This window comes from Indicator indicator, chromosome 8, assembly GCF_027791375.1.
Source record: "Indicator indicator isolate 239-I01 chromosome 8, UM_Iind_1.1, whole genome shotgun sequence".
NCBI lineage: Eukaryota > Metazoa > Chordata > Aves > Piciformes > Indicatoridae > Indicator > Indicator indicator.
Genome location: NC_072017.1, coordinates 11591843 through 11602853, shown reverse-complemented (window position 1 = coordinate 11602853; position 11011 = coordinate 11591843).

Genomic DNA, 11011 nt, shown 5'->3' with positions numbered 1-11011 from the left:
TAAACAGCAAAACTTACAGAGATTTTGAGGCAATGACTTTCACTAAAGACTACTCAGTGAAACTATTCAAGTAGAACATCTTCATGATAGGTCTGTACGTCTGTGTACTTCCATCTGCCATGGGGAAGGACTGGTAGATTAACATGTATCTATTCACCCACATTTTTTAATTTAACTGCAAAAGCTCTCCCAGAAACCCTGCTATTACACAAAAGGTTAGTTCCCTCTGCAGAAGATTTTGTAGTAGCTTTGGGATGATAGGACTGATGGGGCAGTGACTAATGGGTCATACTCTAACTGGAGGATGGTGACAACTGGAGGACCAGAGGGAACTGTCTTGGGATGTGTCACATTTAGTGTCTTTATCAATGAGCTGGAAGTGTTTATGGGGTATACTCTCATAAAGTTTAGAGATGACACTGAAGTGGGGGGCAGTCAACACACTTAATGTTAGGGCTGGCTTTCAATGAAACCCACATAGACTGGAAGAATGGGCCTCCAGGCCTTTTCAGCTAGGGCAGATGCAAAAACCTCTACCTGGAAAGAAGTAATCATCTTCAAGCATTCTGACTGGAGAGCAGTCTTGATGAAAAGGCCCTGAGTGAGAGGTGAAATGTACATTGCTTGCTTCTTCTTCTTCTATAAACTTTGTCTTCTCTCTCTTCTACCACTAACTTTAAAAGACAGGATGTCCATCTACAGATTAGAGCAATTAATAAAAGAAGAAAGAGGTACTGCAAAAATACCCAGATCACTGTAATATTTTGACTTGGAACTAGAGACTGCATACAAGTAACTAAACTCAGATAAGGAGCAATGTCTGTCTCTGAGCCTATGCTTTGTTTTCTGGCTAATATGCACATGCTTCTCCTCTCTTCCAAGACAGAGTGACTGCATCCAAACTGTCTACCAAAAAAACTACTGACCCACACTATATTCACACATTATCCAGGAGAATCCTACATAGTATGGTCAAAACACATGCCTGCAATTGCATTAACAACTAAGCATGGCCTTGGGCCAATGCTCAAGTTGATGCCATGGCCTCATTCTATTTACTCATACAAACACCTCCAATGGTATCATTCACATATTTACCCACACAAACTACAAAGGATTCAGCAATGCAAAGAAAGAGAGATGGTAAATATTGTCTTAAAGGATGATCATTCTAGCATCACATCTTCTATTCACTGACAGCTTTTAATAACTTCATAAGACTATGGGCAGCATTACTTTCCAAGAATGGGTCTTTCCATTTATTTGACTATTATGATACATATTTTTTTTCTCAAATTTGTGCCTCTGTAACACTGCCAAAGTCTGTTTGCCTTCCCTGCTACACTCTACATTGCACCCAGTGAAATAATCTCAGAAATTTTTCCAATCCCATGTCCATCAGTACTCAGTTGCCGCTAGACCAGTAATCCCATTTCCTGCATATCCTGCATTACGTGAGTCTTTTTTTACATAAATCAACAAATCCTTGCAACAGTCAAACAATTTTACAGAGCTTTTAACACCAAATGTGCAAAAGTATTGACTATGTCCATTTCACCTTAATGAGGTGTCAATGAAAGCACAACATGCAACTGTAATCAAAGAACTTTGTCCAGCTGCTGGGGACCTCTTAAAGCAAATTTATTTGGCAGCAGTTTTCACCAGTATAATCCTTAACAAACACTTTAACTCAACCACCTACCTTTCAAGCTCCACATGATAGGTGTTTTTCAGACAAACCAGATGAGGTGGTAGAGCAGAAATGGGGATGGTGAGTTGCTGTGAGGGAATGCAGGACTTTATGCTGCTCATTCTGAGAGGTTGGACTGGAATGCATTAGAAATGGCGGCAGAAAAAGCAACAACTGAATATTATTGTCTATGTTATTAACAGAATCTAAATGACAACAAGAAAATTATAAAATGCATGAGATCCTGAAATCCTTAGGAAGGGTTCTGTTGTGACACATCCACACAGCAGGTGCTTAAGTGGCTGAGAAGAGCAAGGTACCTTGCTGCTGGGGGGATCACTGTTTCTGACCATATATCAGGATCATCCACTGAAAATTTCTACCATCCATTTCATGACAGTGTATCATGCCTAGAGGAGCTTGGCTTGCTAGAAAGCATTGAGGTGGAATAAACTGAGCCAAGAAAAGAGTTGTCACAGCCCACTACTGCTCTGGTACAGAGAACTGCATGAAGGTTCAGAGAAGTCTTACAAGATTCTCAGCATCTGAGCTATACTACCTTCACTTTGCTAGAGAATACATGAAACTGTCATCATCATTTCCAGGTATTTCTCCGTGTAATCACAGTCTCACAGTATATCAGAGGTTGGAAGGGACCTCAAGAGATCATCAGGTCCAACCCCCCTGCCAGAGCAGCATCACTTAGGGTAGTCCACACAGGAATGCATCCAGGTGGGTTTTGAAAGTCTCCAGAGAAGGAGACTCTACAACCCCCCTGGGCAGCCTGGTCCAGGGCTCAGTCACCCTCACTGTAAAGAAGTTTCTCCTCATGTCGCAGTGAAATCTTCTATGTTCAAGTTTGAACCCATTGTTTCATGTCTTATCACTGTGAACCACTGAAAAGAGCCTGGCCCCCTCCACTTGACACCCACCCCTCAGATATTTATACACATTGATCAGATCCCCTCTCAGTCTTCTCTTCTCCAGACTGAATAGCCCCAGGGCTCTCAGTCTCTCTTCATAGGGGAGATGCTGAAGTCTCCTAATCATCCTTGTGGCTCTCTGTTGGACTCTTTCCAGCTGTAGCTCAGCATTGAACATGCACCTTTGCAAAACCACAACCACATCATAGGACTAGAAGCTCACATGCTTCTGGTGCTAATTTATGTGCTGGACATGGCTGGTGCTGGTAAATCATTGTGGTCCTTTATTCCAGCATCAACAATGTTATGGGTTTTACTTAGCATTTCTTCTAGGAAATCAGGTAAACCTTTTGCTAAGTCTCTACGCTCCAGAAAAATGATATTTCTCACAGGCACAAGCTTGTACAACCCTCTGGACCTTTTCTTTTGGCTGAAACAGTAATTGATGACAGACTATGGAAACTGCCTGTTTGATTTGGGCAGAACCATCAAAGCAATGACTGCACTGCATTTTATATGTGAGGAATTATAGCAATACCCTGTACCAGCAGAGCACATCCAGTTATGACTGTAGGTATGCCAGGAAAGCCATAATTTCTACCACAATAGAAACCCCACATGTCTGTGAAATTAACTCATTTCCTTTGTTGTAACATTAGCAGTTCAAATTGGCCTCAGGGATTCCAAGATTTCAGATTCCTAGTTGACATGCTTATGTCAGTAGCTATATTTACTGAAGACATATTTTGAGATACACAGACTCTTATCTAGAATAGAAAGAGAAATGAGAGCACAATGTGGGGCAGTCCAGGCAGGAAAAAACCAAAAATTTAGGGAATAGATTGCCTAACACAGCAAATCAAACAATGCTCACAGAGGTTCTAGTTCTGCAAGGTTCTGGGCTCTCCCTTGGACAGCTGAGTCTTAAATCTCTCAAATGATGGAAATTAAAGAATCCAAGAGCTTGGAGTATTGCACCTACAAATTCAGAAATCTTACCTCAGATGAAAATATGTCATTATCATTACAATAATTTCCTTGGCTAACTAGCCATGGATTTCTCTTCAATAACTACTTGAGTAAGTGTTCTGGAGAGGGAAATCGTGAATGCTGACAGAGCTGTCTGACTGTAAAAGTGTCCTAAAAGTATGAATGCAAACTGTTACTTTACTGGTTTTGACATGAAAAATAATCAGGCTGAGCATTGAAGTACATGAGGGATCAAAGCAATATAATGACAGGCTATCAAAATTGTCACAGCCTTCCAAAGCTGTCTCCTAGACTGGAATGTAGAAGTCAAAAGAAGCATTGTTCAGTGCTTTAATCCAAACAGAAGCTCCATGCTTATAAGGGAATTAGCCTCAGTGATGAAGATTTACAGTAGCTAGGAAGTTTTTTTGTGTATAAGGAGGGATCAGCATAGCTGAAGCCAATTAGTTTATATGCAGATAATAATGGCACAGAAGTCAAAATTGAGCCAGATGGAAAAGGAAAGGTCTAAACTAAGAAATGTCATCCTTATTAGAAGGTTAGTGAGAAAATGTACCTCAAGAAGATGCCCTCAAGACTGGCATGCTTCACAAATATTTGGGCATATGTATCTTAAAATCAAATAAATTATAGAGGAGAAAAACATGATGACTATATCACCTTGATGAACAAAATATTTGAAGATTGCTATTTGAATGGACTCTACTCTGCAAGACCAAAACAACAGTTCTAGAAAAGTCCATGAAATAAAAATGAGAGGGAAAAGTCATGTTTGCTATTCCTAAATAATACACAAAACAGGGGAATTCAGTTTCATGTCTCTTCAATTTTGATGAGTCTTTTCACCTCACCATTTCCCCTGGCTTTTCCATAACCTGACAACCCTGGATTGAAATGATCTGAAGGAGCTGTCTTCAACAGCAATTAAATGAAGAGAAGGTAGAAAGTACCTATTGAAATAGGATCACATCATCCTCCTTTTAAAGCTTTTAAAGCTTTTATTTGATAAATCGACGCATATCCCATCAGAGATTGTCTTTATCCACCAAGTAATTAATAATTCATAATTAAGCAAGAAATCAGATGCCTGCCAAGTACAGAAATGAGATTATTAATTAGATTAGGTAATTGTTAATTTATCAGGAAGACAGAGTGATTGATACAATAAATAAGGAGGACAAGGGAATAGAAATTGAGGTAGAAGTAGCAGGAAATAAGAAATAGAGGGGTAGAATATTACCAACAGAATTCTCACTTCTTCCTAACATCCAATCTGAATCTACCCACTTCTAGTTTTGCTCATTTCCCCCTAGTTCTATTGCTACCTGACATCCTAAAAAGTCCCTCTCCAGCTTTCTTGTAGGCCCCCTTAAGATACTGGAAGGCCACAATAAGGTCTCCACAGAGCCTTCTCTTCTCCAGACTGAACAGCCCCAGCTCTTTCAGTCTGTCCTCTTGGGAGAGGTGTTTCAGCCCTCTGATCATCCTGGTGGCCCTTCTCTGACACATGCCAGCACATCCAGATTCGTCTTCTAATAGGGGCTCCAGAACTGGATGCATCACTCCAGGTGAGGTCTCACCAGAGCGGAGTAGAGGGGGAGAATCATCTCCCTCAACCTGCTGGCTGTGCTTCTCTTGATGCAGCCCAGGATGTGATTGGCTTTCTGGACTGCAAGTGCACACTGGTGGCTCATGTTGAGCTTCTTATCCACCAGCACATATATTGACATATATCCTAAAAAAGAACATCTTCATGAATGTTATGTCTACTGGTGGCTATTCAAAGGAACAGTGTAGCTGATATCTCTCTCTACTTGCCAGAGATACAGGCCAGAGCAAGAGGCAATTCACGTTTCTCTTGCATCTCATAATTTTCCCCAAAGCATCCACAACTTACTGCGCTCAGGGACAAGATATTAGGCTTTTTGGAGTTTTTAGAGATGTGAGTACACAAGTTGATGCTTTTCCTTTTATAAAAGAGATGCATGTTTAAAATAGAAATATCAGAATTTATTTTTGATAACTCAGAATAACTACTTTTCAGGAACTGGAAGTCAATTCCATAAAAATTTAGAAAATATTTTTACTGGCAGGAAATCACCTGTCCAAGAACTACGTTAGGAAACAATCTTCATGTCCAACTACTTTCATAATAAAAATAAACAATCCATAGTATTGAAAGCATTTCATCACACAGCTTATACACTTTATCTAGAAGTAATTTCTAACAGATTCCCTCTTGCTCTGTGAATCTAAGTTTCTAGGCAGTTGCTTACTCCAAGAGGAACTAAAATCAGTTTATAGAAAATTCATTTCTCTACTACTTTACACCTCATCAAATTGGTACAGAGCAAGAGTGAGGTCTAATGCAGATTTCTTACAATGTGTTGCACTTCTTTACACATCTATGCATAATGTATCACTATCTGATTTTTGAGGAGTAAAAATATCATTTAAGATCCAAGGTTTATGAACCATTTCTTTCTGCAGCAAGGCGCAAGTAAAGAAATCTAAGAACTGTCATACTGTGGCATTTAGTACTCATCTCTGATATTTCTAAAACCAAACAGGCTACTTCAACAGCCCCACACAATGTTATTTCCAAAAATAATTATGTATCATCTAGTATTAAGAACTGCAAAGTGCTGAAGAACAAACTGTGCCTGCCCTGCTGCAGTACTGCCATGATTTGAAAGGCCAATAGTTTCTTGGGAAATTGAGTCCCAGAATATGCTTCCTGTGTTTCCTCAGCACAAAGAGCTTTAGCCAAGCATGCTGAAAGGAAGACAAACCCAACCTCATCTCTCTTCACACAAAAGTAGTAGTTGAGAGACAGAGAGCTGCAAAAAGCACAAACTATATTTTGTCAGAAGTTGTTTTAACACCACAAAATGCATCCCTTGCAGGATCCAGTATCTTTTTTTACACAAGGAAATAATTTCCTATCTATTGCTAACTCAAAAGAATAAGATTCACTGGCCTTAAACAGCTCATGAGGTGAAAACGAATTTGTTTTAGAATAATCTCAGAAACCATTAATCCTAAATTGAAAGTGTTTAGTATTCCTGCCCCAAATATTAGCATAAATGTTTCTATCAACAATCATCTGGTAATGTTTTATGCCTACACTTATGTTTTTCAAATTTCAAATTATGTGCTTGTAATTTCATAGTCAAAATTGTATAATTATAGGACTTTTTTTTTTAAGAGATATGTGATCTCTCACACAAGAAATTTATATTGCACAGTATATCTGGAAATGCTCAGTACCCAGCCATTCCAATTAGAGAGGATATTTTTAGAAGATATTTGAAAATCAATGCCAATGACTCTAAGAACATAAACATGGATTAAGGAGCATGGCTTTCAACCCCTAGTGGGAGGTTATCTTTGCAGTCAGAAAACTGGAGACATTTTTTATTTGTTTCTTCTTTTTTCCACAACTAAACATAGATTCTGTCTGGAATTTGTAGCAAATTACTTTAGGATTCATCTTGCAGTCGACACATTCACAGCTGGGACTCATTTATTCAGACTATAGTTATTCTGTTGATGCTAAAAGAGGTCTAAAACAAAAAGGTTGTCTCTAGATATGGACTGAAAATTTTAAAGAGGCACCTTGGACTAGCTTTACACAGACAGGCAATGCTGGCTGTACATCTACATCTTGAAAAAGCACAGTGCAGCACAGTGATCCCTAAACCAGCAGAGATCTGAGACATAAGTTCATGGAGAAGGGGAGAGCATGCCACAGAAGTAGCTCAAGCAGCACAGTTGCTTGTGTTATAAGCTTTAATGCTGCCAGGAGGAAAGTCACCACACCAGGTCACTTTTTCATTCAGAATTAACAAGAGCTAATTTTGCACACAGCTGTGAGCATACTTGCAGTTCAGGTGTCTATTGCCAGTGTTATACCCCTAGATTTCTAAACAACTCTATTTCACCAAAAGAAGTGTGGAATTGTGACACTGTTTAGGAAGCGAAGGATGCCAACTGCGCAAACCACAGCCATAAGCTAGAGAAATTAATGGTAAATTAATAGAGATGCTCAAGAGGAAGAAACAGAAAATGTGGGTCTCTAGGCCATGGACTACTGGAAAAAAGCAGACATGCTTTAGAAGATTAACTCCAAGAGGGGCAACCTTCCCTTCTACTTATTAGTGTCTCCTTTTAGTGTCACTCTGTGGTATCTAGTTCTTCCCATGTGCTGTAATGTTTAATTCACATCCACACATTTTGTGGCTTAAGGGCATACCTGCTCCATCCTCTGATCCTTGTCCAAAGAGACAGGCATTTCTCAGAGGGTGGAGAAGCACATTTAAATCTTTTCCCAGACCCAAAAAGCCCAGTCACAGTAGCACTGAGTTATTATTACCCAAGCTATGAGACCCTTTCTCTCACCATGTATCATGAACTCAGATTAAGCATGAGCCTGAGAGAGCTCAATAGTGCCCAGCTGCCCTACTGCTGGTCACAGCTATGCCATGTACTTCAGTACTCCACATTACTCCAAGCTGCCCGATTCAGCTGGTCCAACCTGGACCAAACTTTTCTCTGACCTGCCTGAACACATTCCTGTGCAACCTGATCTAGGTGAACCTGCTTTAGCAGAGAGGTTGGACTAGATAATCCCCAGAGATCCCTTCCAACCCCTGCATTTCTGTGATTGTGTGGTCATGTTTGGATTGCAGAGTTGTATGGTTTCCACTTTTTCTTTACCAGCAGATGAACAAGAGACAGTTAACTACACAGAGGAAGTCTGAAAGAGAAGCTGGAGAGCAAAAACAAGGAGGTGGAGCAAGGAAAGAGAGAATATCTTAAGCAATCTTTGCCATTAAAGAAAATAGGGGGTTTAGCTACATCATAAGATTGCCTTTGCAAAACTTTGGCCACAGGGTGCCTTTAAACAGATTGTACCTAAAAAGCCTTGAAGGCACGCTTTCAGAAATGTTCAACATTTGAATTCTGTAGTTAATTTCTATATAAATGCATTAAAATTAAAATAAAATTATGGAGCAAAGCCTCTGCCATCTCCATGTCAATTTTAATGAAATTAAGATGACAAATTATGTATAAACAGTACAGCTAAAGACTGATTGAAATGTTAAAGATCAGGAGTGATAATATGTAATTAGTCATGATTGAATCACTTAAGACTTACTGTTGGTGCTACAATTTTGTAGCTTATTGGTATTTATCTCACTAAATCATTCCCTGAATTTCAGTTTTGACTTAGGGTTTTAACAGTAGTTACTGCTTCCGCAATAACACAGTTAACTCGAAGCATTGAGCTTGGTTCCATACCTACAAATAAATGCTCCCCTTTCGGGTAATGAAACTGAGAGTCCATATTACAATATATCTTCTGGAGTCCTTCAAATGTATCTATTATCTGATTATGTAGAAATTACCATTAATTAGGAGGGGGGGAAACCCCAACAGTTATACATAAGCATTTTGCATCTGTCATGTTACAGAACTTCCCTTAGTAAAACTTCAACATGTAGTGGGCAACAGTAAAAAGCAAAGTTTACTTATGTTACAAGCTTCTACCATTTTCAATGCTAATTTTAAAGCAGATATACAAAATCACTTTCAGATCCATGTTCAGTGTTGCTGGATGGTGACCAGAATGTGCCTTTTTTTTTTTTTTTTTGCCTGGCATTCCCAGACTCTTAGAAACACACAGCTATTTGTTGGATCTCAGGACTGGATTTTGTTGTCCACTACTGTCAGCTGTGTATATAAACATCTTCCCAGCATATTGTCCATTCTTAATTTTTATCTGCTTCATACTGCTAGGTTTCTGCTGTGCCTATAATAAACACAAAGAGAGATAAAGTCAATGTTTTTCCTCAGTACACATGGCATCTCAGAAAATTAATTGTAGCACTGCACATTATTAGATGAGCAGGTAATGATGTATTCCCCTTGCCAAAATCTTCACAGATAATAAAAATTACATGCTTGTTGCAGACACACTAATTATGTGCAGTTATGGGAAAAAAAAAATAATTAAATCCCTTCCTGAAGTGCAGATTAGTTTTTATTGAATGCTGCCTCTGGCAAGGCATTTTTGAATTTTATTTTAATTTTCTTAGCAGCAAATTAGAAATATATTTGAAAACTATTAAATTTGAAATACAGCCAGTGAAGCTGATGAATTAAATTGATAGTGGAGCTTCTTTCCTGACTGAAAGGAAGGAAATTATTTATTTGGCTTGCATAAGGTGAGGTCAATGTTTCATATAAGAATATCTAGAGATGACAGACAAGACCAGGACTGTGCCTGCTGTGACAGAAACATGTTAACTACAGATTCTTTTTAAGAGCTCTGTAAAAAATGACTTTGTATATACTATTGCCTTTACCATTAAAAGCAAGGAACATCCAGAGGGTAAAACAGCCACGGCGAGAGCTGGATAGACCTCTGCCAAGCTGAAATTTCTAAGTCCTAAAAGATGTAGGCACATGGTCACAGTTGTGAGCCAGCTCCTGCCTGGCCTTAGCATTGCAGAGGACATTATATTGCTGATTCCTGTAGGTAACCTGCTGCCTGCAAAAGTCTGAGTTTCCAGGCTTCCACTCTGTTGCACCAAATTTATCCAGTTGACAAAAGATATGTGTTTCTAATTGGTTTGGCCTAGATTTACAATGTGGCATGGCACTGACAAAAATCAGTCATAATCTTCAGAAAAATCTTTTTCAAGCTGTAAAACAGATCAGAAAATACATCAAAGCACTAAGAACTTCCCTACCTCTACATTTCAAAAATGCACAGATTAATTAGGAGAAAAAACACCATGGACTTTTAGTTCAAGAGGATGTCTTTTGTGAGTGTACCTATCAGTAGCTGCAGCTATAAGAACCAGAAAACAAAAGCAGAAGTACTATTAGAAGATGAAAAACTTAACATTAATCGTCATCTGTCAGGTTCTGGAAGATTCATACATGACTTGCAACCACACAAATTCATCAAGCATTTCTAAACTCTGTCACGTCTGTACAACTGCTCCCTCTCCATGACAGAGCACCGTTCCCCAGACTTTACTTCTTGCAAAAGATGTTTTACAGATGAATATTCAAGACTCAGCACATGGAATCCACACAAAGGGCACTAGATCTCCAGCCAGGTAAAGAGGAGAAGCAGATGGAGTGGGACAGAAGTCACTGCCAAAGTTGCAGCTCCATCTGGAGATAAATTGTTAAAGATCCAATAGATAAATCCAGGATTCAGTGGGACATCATTCAACCCTAGAAGCTTGCATTCAGAATCAAAATAGACACTAAGACACCTCTATCTACATCTACTCTCTTCAAAAAGCAAGGGTCAACTGTTGGAAACCAGGTCTAGCAACAGCACTATGAAGAAAGATCTTGGTTTCACCCTTCTTGTTTTCAAGCTGAG